Raw genomic sequence first — 15,379 nt, 5'->3', positions numbered from 1 at the left:
AAATGAAACCACTGTCATCATATTGTTTAGAGAGGGAGGTAAAGTGCTATCTGAATCTTCTCCGTAGTAGGTCAAACACACACGGAAAGATCAACTGTTGTGGCCAGCTAATGTGCAAGTGCAGACAGAACAACCCAGTCTTCCTTGAGCCAAGGCCTCCCAGGGTTTTCACAGAAATTAACTGATGGGATTGGAAAGCAGAGACTCAGAAGTAGGCAAAGTTATGGGAATGCTGCTGATAGCACAGGAGGGAAAGGAGGCGGGAGGTACACGACCAAACTTCCAAGTTTATTTACTTCATCATATTAGCTGTCACCTTTTTCCTTAAAATATACATACTGTATACATAGTATGCATCATCAAGTCACAGCCATGGAGACTTCATTGTGGGGTTTTTTATGCAAGTGAGAAGCAAACATGGAGGTTAGTAATTGCCCACCTCTGCAGAGTCTTCCTTGGTGGTCTCCCATCCCATCTATCCTGCTTAGCTTCCACAATCTGACAAGACCAAACTACACCATGCCTCCTTCCCACTCCATATTGCATACAGGGGGAGTTATGATTATGGACAGAGGCTCTGGAAGGCTGTATTCTGCCTCAGACCACAGAATGCCAGATCTGAGAGACCCAGATTTGAATCCCCACTCTGCCATGATTGCTGAGTGACTCTCAGTTTAACCTACCTCACAGGGATGTTGTGATGACAAAATAGAGGAGAGGAAAATAATCTATTCTGGTCTTAACTGAGAAGAAAGGAAGGTTATAAATGAAGTAAATAAATAAATATGGGGTGCAACACAAGTCGCAACCAAAATTCCATGCATTTTAATTTTGTGCCAAAGGCTGCAATCCTAAGAACACTTCCCTGGGAGTAAGCCCTGTTGAATGAGACAGGATTTATTGCTGAGTAGATCTGCATAGGACTGCATTCAAAGTCTCTTAATAATCAAGCTAATCCTTAAAATGAAAGCTTCAATTCTAACAGAACAAGTTTATAATCCTCATAGTAATGGGGGGGGGGGTGGAATCTAAAAATAGTTGGTATTTTCTACTAGAGTGCTAACACGGGAAATCTTAGCAAGTACTTGATATAAAATGTAAGACATCACACTGAAAATAAGGAAATACAAACAGAAAATAAAAAGAAATGTATGAATAATCTATGGCCTCTCAACAGTTGTACACTAAAGGTTACATCGAGCAGGGATTTTTCAGAAAGTGTTTGGAACTTCACCCCTAAAATGATTCACCAAGCTCTCTCTCACATAATCAAGAAGCCCACGGGTAGTTTTCGTTGTTTCTGACAGGCCTGGTTTTGAGTGTTTAGTGTTGTTTTCATTTTTAAAAAATACATTATACCCTGGGCCTTGACAATAAGCAACATCCAAGCTCTAGAGGACCGGCAAAGAGCCAAAGTGTAAATAAATTACATACAAGAGTATAATCCAGGCAGAATGCAGCACATTAAGTTTAATCACTTTTTATTAAGTGCTTCACTTTTTTCCTTAATTTCACTGAAACAATTGCCTGTAAAAAATTATTTCCAAGGATTCTGAGATTACATCCAGAGAAAGACGTATCAGAGCTTGAAGTAGCCATCAGAAAATCTCCTCTGGGTGTACTTGTTGAATGGAAGGTCCCTCTAAGAGACCACCAACCAGTTGCTACGCTAAAGAGGGTGTAAGAAAACAGGTGGCCTATAAGGTATTTAGGCCCAAGCCAGACGTGGGAGAAGGCACAGATGTGGATACAGAACTTGGGTCTGCCTTTGCCTCTAGAATCAAACAAGAAATATACAGCCCAGTGTATTAGAATAGTAACATTGTTCCTGAATGATGTCCGCTTAGCAAGACACACCAGAAAATACTTGCCAGCAAGACTTATATCAGCGCCAACTCCATCTTTAACAATGCTAATCACCATTAAAAGATGTTGAATCATATTACAACTTAGTATATTACACAAGAATGTTAACTTAATCAACCCCTGCTTCACAGCAGAGGGGGAAATATGACATTTGCTTCTGTAATCTTGACTGCAAACTTACCTCAACATCTTGCAAAGTGTGGTTTGGAAATCATAAGCTAACCTAATGGACACAGACTTCTTTCTCACCTCCTCTAATGGCATTAACCATGGCTTGTATCACAATAAATGCACACCAGCACAAGCCACAATTAACACAAAACCACGTTCCCTCATAATCATGATTTGCAAAATCAATTTAAAACCATGGCTACAAATCTACAATTAAGATTGGGGAAAGAAAGGGGAAATCGCTCGGGCGGGGGGGGGATGGTATACCTTCACCAGATTGCCTTTCAGTTGCTTAACCATGGTTAGCAAGCAGCCAGCACTTCTCTCACTACTCACTGGTGCCATGCATACAGATACATTTCTCTTTCCTTGGAATTCTGTATTTTTATATGCCTTTTATCTATGCTTGGTTAAACACTCCCAAGTTAAACAAAACTGCATGAATAGCTGTTTCACAGGAATCTGTCCCATATTTAAGCAACAAAACATCTGCTTCCAATTAATGGTCAGCTGAGAAGAGCACTGAGATACGTTAACACCAGCTGCTAATTAATTGCTCCCATGAATAGTATTGCACCTAGGCCATTACTGCTACTAGAAATGACTACTGAAAGAAGACAGAAACAAGAGTTCCCTGTTTTAAAATAGGAATACCAGTTATCCACTGGAGGCAAGGCATCATCTGGCCTCAGTTCCTGTTGCTTGCTGCTGCTCCATTGGAGAAAAAAGTTTTTAAAAAATCATTGTCAGCACAACAGCATTACATCAATTCTGGGGAGAACCCAGGAGTGATGTCACACCTCTAGAGAGTTGCCAGAGATTCCTAGATAAGTATGATAGTTCAGTGTTTTCTCTATAAGTGTCATAATGCTGCCATGCAAATGACAATGCCCTATGTCCCTGCCCCCCCCATTCCCGCCAGTTGCAATCACTGGTTGGCAACTCTGGTTTAAAACATCTTGGGGGTTTTGCACAATAAATATGGTTCCTGACATTGCTATGGGTGGCAATGCAGCAGCAACAGGCTTCCACGCAGCAGGTTTCCCTGAACTTTCCCTGCCCCAATCCCTCAACAGCAGCCATCCCTGGGCCATGGGGGCTTTCACTTATTTAACAGTTGCCTGGTTTTGTACTGATATAACATTTATTATAACAATCTGTATACCAGGCCTACTGAATTCCCAGTTTGTATGTTTTTCAAAAAAGAAAGTCTATCCCTTTTCTTGAAGACATATACTCTTCCTATTATATCTCCATAATTAAAGGGCTATACACTTTTTCTTTGAAATGAAAGCTAGGAATTCAGACAACATGATACACAAAACTTTATAATGTGACATAAAAAAGGTGAACTTTTTAAAAAGCCCACTCGGTAGCAAGGGCAGAAAATGGCTGCCATGGGGACTGGAACAAAGGGAAAAAGTGGGCAGGACCAGGAAAATCTGAACCTTCCCACAACTGTGGCAGCCATACAGGCTTTGATGCAATCTCTCTCAAAACTTCACAGCAAAGCAAGTTTGGACATGGACATATGAAGCTGCCTTATACTGAATCAGACCCTTGGTCCATCAAAGTCAGTATTGTCTACTCAGACTGGCAGCAGCCCTCCCGGGTCTCAAGCTGAGGTTTTTCACACCTCTTTGCCTGGACCCTTTTTTGGAGATGCCAGGAATTGAACCTGGGACCTTCTGTTTACCAAGCAGATGCTCTACTACTGAGACACCATCCCTCCCCAAAAGTTTGGAAAAGACTGCAGAAAAGCCAGGGGAAACCAGGGAAGTAAATGAATGTACCATGATGCTACAGGGAATTGGAAAAAGAAACCCCTTCTCAATGGCATTTAACACAGGCGGGGCTGCCAGGTCTCCCAGCAAGAGCGGGACTTCCTGCCAGTGACCCTCTCTTCCTATTGCTACTCCAAGAGGCAGAAGAAACATTGGAGGGGGGAAGGGACTGCTGTCAGGCCAATGGCGTGACATCATTTCTGAGGAAAATTTGGAAGCAACATCAGTTCTTTCTATAATTACCATAGAGTTTCCAGTGAGAGAGGTGTGATATCACTTCTGGGTTGAGAGAGGTGTGTTATAACTTCTGGGCTTTTCTCAGAAGTGACTTCAAGCTAACGGTACCCATCATGTCCATGTCACCTTCATCCCCAGACTCTTGCTGGTTGCAATAAAAATACTAGGGGAATAATCCATGTGGAAATGGTCCTTGTGACCCCAAAAAACAATCAACACTCAGATAATGTATTTATTCTTCAGACAGGTTTTGATTCTGCAATCAGTTGGTGGCTAAGATCCTACAGTCTTTGTGGTCGCTACATAAATAATTAAATGGTATAGCATTTAATAATAGTAATTAAATGGTATACTATTTAATATTTTTAAACTATACCAACTGGGCCAAAAATTTGGTTCCCTTAGCTAGCTGATTCAAACTACAGAGCAAGCACAATTATAGCATGTAGGCTAATGAACTGCTAACTCTAAATATAATCTAATTTCAGCCATAGGACTAATCTCATGCTGCAAAATAAAAGCAGGAGCACATTACAGCTAACTGCAGACAAAAGCCCCAGTCATGCAAGCAACTTTGAACTGAATGTGCAACCTAGAACAAATGCATCAAATCTTAACACTCCTCTTCCCATCAGCATAGGGTAGTCGATCCCCAAGTCCCAACAGGGGATCTCCCAGTTTGGCAGACTCTTTCCCACCCCCAGTCAGTTGGACAGCAGGTTGAAGCCTGGCCCCAACAGCTTCCATGTGCCTTCAAATCTCAAAAGGCTTAAGACGACACTGGGAACAGCTTGCTTCTAGAAAGGTGTGTGTGCCTTTAAATCTTTGCACCAGGCTGAATGGGGGTGGGGTGAGCCTGCAGAACAATGTGCCTGATGAAAAGGAAGGGAAGGCCCATTTATAAGACCAGCACAGATGGTCTAGGATTGCTGTTTGCAATATCCTCAAATGAGGGAAGGCAAGGGATATTTCAGCTATGACACATGTAGTCAGCCTGATTATAGCCCTCTCATGTTTAGAACAGTCAATAAAAGACATTAAATGTAAAGTTGCAATTGTACTGCATATAATTTAAAGCAACATCAATTTTTAAGGGTTTCACTGAAATTCAGTATCTTGCCTAACACTGAAGATAGCATAAGATCCAAGCTGTAAAGCTGCAGATCTCTTGTATGCCACAACTGTAATTCAAAGTAGTGTCCCCAAATAAATCATGAAAATACAGTCACCTATGAATTGGAGTAAAAATTTTGGCAGATATTAGTATATAGCAAGCAAGTGTTCACAAATGGAAGTAGCTGAGGTACAGAACTAAAATGAAGTACTCTTAGTCCACCAGAAGTTCAATATAAGAACAAATGATTGATAGGTAGCCAGTCTCAAACAATTTCTGTGACAATCACAAGGAACAACTGTGTACAAAAGTTAAAAACACAAATACTGAAGCACATCACTACAATGGTATCAGATCTATATATACATGCTGTAAGAATGTGTTATAAGAACTAAGTGTACATGTTCAAATATATCAACGGGAAACATCTTGGCTAGTGGGGCTACTCTGAAATGAGATGTTTTTTAAAATGTTTCCTAGTTACAAAAGTTTTTCAGTTTACCATTATACACAAACTCTAAAGCAGAGGGTCTTCTTCAAAACAGGAAAATTACCAGATTTCTGTTACAATATCTATGAGTAAAATTGTTGTATTTGAACATTTACATTTTATATCAATCTATATATAACTTCAGCAATTCACACTACATGTTTAAATGTAACAAGCACAATCCAATAGCTTCCTACAGCTGGCAGAATTACTCCTCAGAAGTTCATGAAGAGCACATTCTCTGTGGCTGAGGAGCTTTAGAACTTTAAGACCTAAAACACCCAACTTCCTCAAGGACATTGTTCTGTTCAACAAAAAAAAATCTGAAGGATTTTTCAGAACCTTGACAGCCACAGCACACAGCTTCCTCAAGGAACAAATACATCTACTGCCCTCCTTCACTAGACTGTCCTTGAAAGAGAAGATTTACAAAACCATTTTTCAGCTATTCCAATTAAAATGAAAATGCTTTGTCATTGAAAGGTTCCTAATATCTGTCAGACACTCTTGAACCCAACCCAGAGTACTTGCAGCATGTGTAAACAGTAAATAGCGATGGAGAAACTTATAATGTGGTATTGGCTGATCACAAAAATCTAGCCTTACAACCGGATCTACAATCTAGTTAAGTCCCAGAATGTTAGAGACCTGCAAGGAACAAATTGCAGAAAGCAAGACCTCTGATCCACCAGGGATAAGCAAACACAGAGGAAGCCCACCACAAACACAGAGCAAAAGACTCCATATAGCTTAAGCCCATATTCACAAAGTACTATGGTGCCCACCAATGGTTTTCCTGGTACCAGCTTGCAGCTTGAATCCAAAGGGTGTTAAATTGAATAGAAAAAAGCAGGGATCTTCAGGTCACTCAGTACCAGATGACGAACCAGTACAGCACTAAGGTCATACCAGACAAGTGCATCACAGCCATACACCTTTCACTTAGTCATAGACAGACTTTCTTCTGTCTGTGAGCTTGGAAACATCTTCCTGGAGCAACTCACAGAGCAAACCCTTACCTTTCTTTGTAAACTGAAATCAAACATTTTCTTTTCCCCAGATTTCCTTGATTCAGGAGGTGCTTCAGAAAACATAATCTTTGTAACTGCAGAAAGCACCGTTTAGGAAGCAGCTTCCTCTATCATGGGAGGATGCTTAGCATGGGACCTCCCAATATGTTATGATTGGCATAGATTCATGGTGGAGCCTATTTATTTATTTGGGATATTTCTACGCCACCTCTTCATAGTCCTGCTTGAGATAGCTCACGAAAATAAAGTCACAGTTTTAAAATCAAGTCATTAAGCAAACATCTACAAGACAGAGGTAAGCAGTAAGACTTTTAAATACCAATTTAAAGCCTGGGTTAAAAGATGTATTTTGGCCTGGCACCTAAAAGAAAGGAAAGTAGACACCAGGTGAGAGGGAGGGTGTTTCAGAGTTCAAGGTGCGATGATATAAGGTGCTCTGACTCTTGCCACTGCTCACCTCACCTCTGAAAAAGCAGCACACAAAGTAGGACTTAAAAGGCAGATCTTAACTGGTGGGCTGGATGGTATGGGAGGAGACAGACCTTCAGGTACCTTGGCCCCAAGCTATTTAGGGTTTGTGGGTGACAAATCAGCATTCTGGGTTGTGCCTAGAAACAGATCTTTCAGCATAAACATGGTATGATTCCTGTAACCAATCCATGGCTGCTGCATTTTGGTCCAACTGCAGTTTCTGAACAGTTTTTTAAAAGACAACACTACATGAATGCATTATAGTAATCTAACTCAAATTTGATTAAAGCAGGGGTGTCAAACATAAGTCCCAGGGCCAGAACTGGCCTGTCCAGGGCTCTTATCCATACTACAAGCAACTGGTACAAGGAAGGCAGGAGGCTGCTGGAGGCAGATAAGCAGGTGCACCAAGTGAGGGTTGTGTGGTTGAAGCTGTCAAGATAAAAATATGTTTAGATAAAAATATGGAGCACAGGTCCATCAGTGGCTATTAGCCACAGTGTATGTGTGTATATAAAAATTTTTGCCACTGTGTGACACAGAGTGTTGGACTTGATGGGCCGTTGGCCTGATCCAACATGGCTTCTCTTATGTTCTTATGTTCTTAAGAAATAGAAAGAAAATTGCTAGGGGGCACGACTATGAGGTTGAGGTAACAGTTTGGGGCAATGGCAGTGAAGGCAGAGGAAGGGACAAAGGGCCAGGGCCAGCAGGGGAGGAAGTAGGAGGGCTGGTGTGTGGATTGGAAAGTACTAACTGGGCTGTCTTGTGCATGCCACACTCAGGGGAAAGACATACTAGCCTTGGGAGGAGTGAAAGGAAAAAGGGGTACCACTATTGTCACCACATGTCTGAACAGTGGCAGAGCCAAAGTGAGTATCAGGGAGCGTGGGATATGAAGAGAAAGGGGTCATGGGAGGACAAAAAGCACCCCTTGGAGGTTTTGGGAAAAGACTTTCAATCAGGTCTTCCTCTCAGTCTTGCCACTTCTGTGGGAAATGAAGTCATGGATCTGAGAGAGCCTGGTTCAGATTCCCCTCCCCCCCCAAGCCAGGACTTTGTTGTTTGGGTCACCTGGGGGTGGTCACTCAGCCTGGACCACCTCACAAGGTTGTTGTTGATGGTGGGATGGGGTGGTGGAAGAAGAAACCCATGTGCCTCCTCGAGATCCTCAGAGGTAGGACAGGGCAAGAGAGGAAACAAAGAGCAGGAAACAGCTGCTGAGGCTGGGCATATGGGTGTGTTAAAAAACTACCTTATTTACTTGCAAGGAAGATAACAACTCCTAAAGGTGCTATACATATGAAAAGTAACTAATTTGTTTGGAAATGTAAGATACCTCCCCCTCTTTTATGATATTCCTTAGAAAAAAACCTTGCACATAATTAAATATATTTATTGGGGCTTTTGTGGATTCCCCAGTAAATCAGCTGCTTTCATTCCTAGGAATCAATTGCTTTTGTTTGTATTTTGAGTAAAAATGGGGATTTAATGGTGTTTGCCTATGTCATTTATACAATTTATAGCTCTGGTACCTGATATTACGTTTATGGCACACATGGCCCAGCCCAACAAACATTTATGTCAGATCTGCAGGGACTATTGCAGTTCCACAGGGCCTGTAAGACAGAGCTGTTCCACCAAGCATTCAACTGAGGCAGTGGGCATTTTGTTATTCTGTGGCCTCCCTGATGGCGGAGACCCTGATGAAATAACTCTGTTGACCCATTTATTTTATACCAACTAGGGGATGTATGGAAGACGTGGAGGCAACTGATACCACTAACGGCAGAATTGGAGTTTGTTTTTAGACTGTTATATTACTTTTAGATTGTATATTGTCTTAATCTGGTTTTAACCTTGTATTATTGACAGTTGTAACCCGCTCAGAGCCCATTTGGGAAAGTGTGGGCTATAAATTGAAAATAATAATAAATAATAATCTCGCCATAATAAATAAGTGCGACACTTTTGGATTAGAGCAGGGGTCCCCAACCCCTGGGCCATGGATCGGGGCCTGTTAGCAACCGGGCTGTGGAACAAGGCAGAGGCACTGCACTGCCTCTTTTGCCTACCCATTGCTGCCTCCCAAACAACCTCCAGCTGGCCCAAAGGGAGCTGTTAAGGTGCTGACCCCAACCCTGGGGTTGGGCTTCATCACAATGTATCTGGCCCAACTCTCAGCTCTCTCTACCGAGTTCTGTTTGCCAGCACATCACCAACTTCGCAGGGAAAATATGGGCTTGTTTTTTTTTCAGAAATCAGGCCAAAAAGCTTTTCAACCTCTGTTTTAGATTTCAAAGCAAACAGTGGCTTGGTGTTTTTTATTTCATTTTTGTACAGAGCCTAGGCAATTGTCTGCACTGTAGAAATAATAATCCTTATTGCTGTCAATTTAAAACTACAATTGTCAGCTGCCTTACTACAAAGTTGGATCTACCTCCAATAAACATGTTATAAACATGTTTAAGGATGAAGGTACTAATTCGGTTTATGAGTTTATACCCTGTCTTTCTCCCCAATGGAACCCAAAGCAGATTACATCATTCTTCTCTCACCCACTTTATCCTCCCAACAACGTTCTGAGGTACGTTAGGTTGAGTACATGTGACTGGTCCAAGGGCACCCAGCAAGCTTCCACAACAGAGTTGAGACATCAACCTAGTTTCAGAGGGTAGCCATGATGCCCTGTAGTAGAACAGCTATATTCAAATCTAGCAGCACCTAAGAGACCAACAAGATTTTGGGGGTATAAGCTTTCAGAGTCAAATCTCCCTTCAACAGATAGCAGATGCCAGTCCTTCAGATCCTAATCCAATACTCTAATAGTTTTTGATCAATTTATAACGTGTTCCCTAACAAGACGACAGATATTTTTGAAAAGATTAATTATATTTACCATAAGAAAATGCATACCTCTTAACAGGACATCTGCTACAATAAATATATGTATAAGTTTAAATAATGAGTTTGCTTCTTTCAAAGTTATTGTTTTATTTATATGCAAATTTAAGCAATTTAGCCAATTAAAACTGATATAATTAAGCAACCTGTACTGTGATCCTAAGCATGGCTACTTATTACATTAAATCAGGAATAGAATCCACTAAGTTCAATGAGACTTACTGAAGTCAATGAGCACAGAATTTCTTGCACCCCAAATCCCACCCTTATCATCATTATTCAACAGGGATATCAACATCATCTGCATGCTTCTTGCAGTTACTTAAAGAAAGCATCCATGCTGTCAGGGAGCTGCAGGAAAAGTCACAAAATGAGAACACTCCAAAAAACAACTCCAAAATGAGAACACTCAAAAAAACAACATATCCAGATCCTTGTATATCATATCTACAAGATATCATATCCTGAAATAATCATTAATGGATGATGAATGAATGGAATGTTGGGCTTGATTGTGGGACACCCCAAAGGCCAGTAAACCACTGGAGGTAGAGCACTATTTCCCAGCCTAAGTTACTCCATAGGGTGGCTGATTCACACATGCTATGTCAATATTTTGTGACTGACCACAACATCAAGCAACAAATCACATGTGAATAAGGCAATTACAGATTCAACATGAGAGAAACAGCATTCATCCTTGCTTGTCCATAGCAAAAGACCCTCTAAAGAGGCTAATTACTTATATAAACATATTTAAAAAATACTCCAGATTATACAATAGGCCACATCAACCCCACCCACTCCAAAAGAGTAGGCTTTCACACCCACACATACACTCACTGCTTTTCCATGAAGGCAATTCACACCTCCAACTGCTGGTTAATTAGTGTATAATAATAAAGCATTGAGAAATTAAGTGAAGCATGAGATTGCACGAACCAGCCAAATAATAATGAAATAATGATATAACCCTGAGTTCTTGGTTTAGGTTGGAAGGAGAAAGGCCTCATAATTCTTTTTCATGCTCTTGTCCCCACCTGCAAGTGGCCAGAATCCAGTGGGTTGTGCCTGGCAGTATCACCTAGTAACATTAAGCAGAATTAGTGCCCATCTGGAATTATGGGTAGTAAAGATGGCATTAGCCACAGACTTGCAGCAACTCGTTGACAATCAAATACTTTAAGACTATAATATGAGACTCGGGGGCAAATGGGAATAGGGACCATGCTCTCAATGCCCTCCTTGCATCTGGATGCAGATGGCTGGAAACAGGACCTGCTGAAACTGGTCGGCCACTGTATGAGACAGGCCACAATATGAGACAGGATGCTGGACTAAATGGACCACTGGTCTTATCAAGCAGGGCTCTTCTTATGTTCTTAGGACACTGATCTACATGGATCTTTGGTCTAATCTTATTCACTATCACTTATGTACTTTACCTTTTGTAAGGCCTTAAAACTACTCATGCACACAAATACTAGCAGTTAGAACTTGCAAAAACCAATGCACGAGGACATACTTGTTTGTTAACAATTCTTGCTTCTGCATTACCTCCTTCAACTGTGCACCCAGGAATGAAGCCATGACAAGATGTGTGTGAGAAACACACACAAGAAGTTAAGCAACATTCTACAAATACGATTCTTCTTCCTTTCATTATCTGCACCTTTCATTATGTACATTACTCAAGACTGCAAAGAGGCAAACTTGTAATCAAAAGGCCCTTCACTAACATTACCCACAGAGTTCAAAAGTAGCAAACCTCATCCCATTTACAAGCCTTACACACACACATCTATTTTGTACATACTGTATGTCCAGTGACTCATACCTTCATACCTAACTTTGGAAAAACTTTTGAGATTAATGATTTCTGTCCTGTAAAAAACAGGAGCAGATCACACTGCATTCCTAACTTCTTTTCACACTGTTTGCCAAAGACAAATGACCAGTACAGACTTGACTGGTAGCTAACAAAGAGCAAGAAGGTAAATCCACCCAACAGTGTGGGAGGGTGGCTGGAAGCTGAGCAGTATCACACACTGCTGCAGGGCAGTGAAGCTAGGGAGTGAAGAGAAAAGTTATTCTGTTTACAGGCATTTAATGAAACATGAATAAGTTTGTTAAGGGTGGGGGGTTATACTTGGTTCCAAAAGGCCTTCATTCTCAATTCCACTTTGGGACACCAAACCGGCAGGTTAACAAGTCCAAACCAAAATAAAGTTTCAGCAAAAAAACAAAAAACAGAAGCACCATCTTGCCTCAATAACTGCATGTTAATTGATTCCACATTATAGACAGAAGGGGTTTTTTAATGCAAAATATAACACACTATAAAAGTGTTTTATGACAAGCTTCTACATTTCAGTCGTTAAATGATGCTCTAACACAGCATGCCTGCCCGGAATTCAGCTTCAGAAACTTCAAACAACCCCCCTTCCCAAGTGTTTCAGCTGCGGCTTACCTGTTTCCTATGTTTTTGGGTCACCCGAAGGCAACTGCTTCTCCCAAGGCGCAAAGGTCACTGGGATCCCCCCAGCATTTTTCCGCCCTCGGAAAAGGGGCAACTCAGGCTTTTGTACAAAATCCCGAGGAAGCCAGCCAAGGATGGACGAAGCTCCCCGTCTTAAATCAAAGAATCCAAAGGGAAGGGAAAGAAAAGTTTAACCCGAGAGATCGCTGCAAAATAATATCTATACAATGGGAGGTGAGGAAGATCGAGATAGTAGCTAGTTATGTAGGGACGGGCCGGGGAGAAAAGACTATCGGAGGAGTGACTCCTCCTCTTCTGCCTTAGAAACACACTCTCGTCCCAGCAGCACTGGGGAAAGTTTGGAGAAGTTTGGTGAGGAGGCAGGAAATTCGCCGGGGAGGGGGAGTCAAGCGGGGGGGGGGGATGTGCTGAGAGCCAGGAGGGTGGGGAAAGAAAGCAAGGGAGGGGATTGCTGTCGGAGCCTCAAACGCAGAGGACCCGAGGTGGTGAAGGAGGCGCGGCGGCTGTTGCTGAGGGGCGATTGGAGCGTGCGTGTGCCTGCGTTGCTCTTTCTCTCCTGTAATGTGGAGCTGCTTGGAAAAGCCGCCGCCACCGACCTCGGAGTCACAGCCCAGGAATGCCAAGAATGCGGAGCGGCCGCTGCGACTGCAGGGCTGGAGACGTCGGCGACTTGACTTGGGACTTTCTTTCTCTCTCCTTCCCTCCCCCGCTTCGCTTTTAATTTTTAGACCAGGAAAGGATGAGCCCATCGAAAGGGAGCAGGGAGCCCACAGTGATGCCTTTGCGGCGCGACCCCCTCCCCCGTAGAGTAGTTGCATAAAGCGAGGGGGCAGGCCTGAAAGGGGAGCGTCTATAAGGTGAGCGAGCAGCAGACTCCTCAACAGCTCCCCCGCCCCCGGTCTTGTCCTTCCAAACACAGTTAAGGGCTCGTGCCTTTGTAGAGCAGGCGCTTCACACGTGCGAGGCAACTCCCCCGGCCATTGCCCGTTTATGTGGGAACACGCCCGGGGCGACGAAGAACCGCCAGGCCAGGAGAGGAGGCGGAGGCCGAAGCCTTGGAGGGTTTGGATCCCGGCAGTGGGTGTGTTCTGGCGGGAGGAGTCGCCAGTGGTTGGAGGAAAGTTAAGTTGTAGAGGCAGCTTGCGTGAAGCCGCCGCCAAAGCAATGTCGTTTTCCCGCGGGTTGGAGCAAAGCTAGAGTGAAAGGTGGAGACTGAGAGCAAAGCGCTCACTCAGCTGCTCCGTCCTCTGCCACTGGGCCGCCCCTTGCTGCGTTGCCTCCTTCATCTAGGTCTCTGAGGCCGTGGGGCCACTTCTAGTCTTTCTAAACTGCAGACTAATTTCCGAATGGTAGTCATCGATTTGCTACAGTTCTTTGATTCAAAAGGAGCTCCTTTATTTAAAACGGGAGTTGGCATACTGTCAGAACTTAAGAACTCCAGGCAGATCCCATACTTAGTTTCCAAGCTAGGATTTTATTAGAGAGAACTAAGAACTGTTAGATACAAGGTACAAGATAACAGTGATGGCGAGAGCCAGCACTGGCCCAGTTTTATATAGTAAAACAAACAACCCACAAAGCTTTAATTCACACCGTTACAGGCACATCTGTCTTCCCACCAGTGCTATCAGCAAAGACGTTGCCTCCTTACTCTGAAGGCCACACGATTCGGCTTCAAAGGGTGTCAGTGTGAGAAAGTACAGAGATACAACATTATTCAGTCTACAGCCCCCAAATACTTTGGATACCATCGGGGCAGGGTTAACTACTACTCAGGCACTTCAGGTTAAGAAAGGTTACAACATGGGGTCGGTCTGGTTCAACGCTCAGGTCCACTCTATGCATACTTGCCAACCATCAATTATACTGGTTCTACATTAAGCTAGCAATAATAAAGTTACAAGTTCTGACATACTGCCCCCCCTAAGCGCCCTCCCCCGGGGGGTGGCGGCTTGGGCTTGTGCGGGTACAGCAGGTGAAACTTTTTTAACAATTGCGGCGCAGCTACGTTCTGAGACTCGACCCATTCATCACAGCTCGGGGGGAAGTGCTTCCACCTGATTAAGTAATACAGTTTCCCCCGTTTGACTTTGGAGTCCAGGATTTCGTGGACTTCATGGTGACTCTGACCCCTCACTGTCGTCGGAGGGGGCGGCGGAGCCCTGGGATGGAAGGACGTGGCACCAGGGTCTTTCCGGAGTAAGCTGCAATGAAAAACAGGATGGATTTTGCTTAGAGACTTGGGCAGCTCGAGTTCTGCAGTCACCTTATTGATTACTCGTTTGATCCTAAAAGGCCCAAGAAACTTCAACGCAAGTTTGCGGCAGGGCTGAGGAAGGGGGAGGTTTTTTGTGGACAAAAAGACAGTGTCTCCCACTCTCAATTCCCATTCAGGAGAGTGTTTTTTATCAAACTGTTTTTTGTAAGCCTTTTTCGCTTCCTCCAGGTTCTCCTGAATTCCCTTCCAGCTCTCCCGAAGGCCTTCCCACCATTGTTGGCACGATGTGGGTTCTGAGGGGGTGGCAGGGAGGGGAAGCGTTGGGAAAGGCTTGCCCTCATAGCCATTTATGATTTGGAAAGGAGAGGTTTTAGTAGAGCTGTGAAGGCTGTTGTTGTAGCCGTATTCAGCGAATGGGAGTAGGTCCACCCAGTTGGACTGTTGGAAGTTAATGAAACAGCGGAGGTACTGTTCTAGAAGGCTATTAACTCTCTCCGTCTGTCCGTCCGACTGGGGGTGGTAGGCTGAGCTGAGGCCCTGCTCAATACCCGCAAGTTTGCAAAACTCCCGCCAGAAGTTGGCAACGAACTGCG

At 43.3% G+C, this 15,379-nt stretch overlaps 1 protein-coding gene across 1 annotated transcript in view; it reads right to left on the bottom strand.

Annotated features, from left to right (window-relative positions):
- Positions 1–13,394, bottom strand: part of PTPN14 (protein tyrosine phosphatase non-receptor type 14) — a 219,902-nt gene extending 206,508 nt beyond the window's left edge. The window contains exon 1 of the mRNA XM_060246847.1: positions 12,539–13,394. The gene's annotated coding sequence lies outside the window, so the exon portion shown is untranslated. The remainder of the gene's footprint in view (positions 1–12,538) is intronic.
- Between the last annotated feature and the right edge of the window lie 1,985 nt (positions 13,395–15,379).

The sequence above is a fragment of the Heteronotia binoei genome, chromosome 1 (assembly GCF_032191835.1).
Source record: "Heteronotia binoei isolate CCM8104 ecotype False Entrance Well chromosome 1, APGP_CSIRO_Hbin_v1, whole genome shotgun sequence".
NCBI classification, from domain to species: Eukaryota; Metazoa; Chordata; class Lepidosauria; order Squamata; family Gekkonidae; genus Heteronotia; species Heteronotia binoei.
This window is presented reverse-complemented; position numbering and strand designations above follow the sequence as displayed.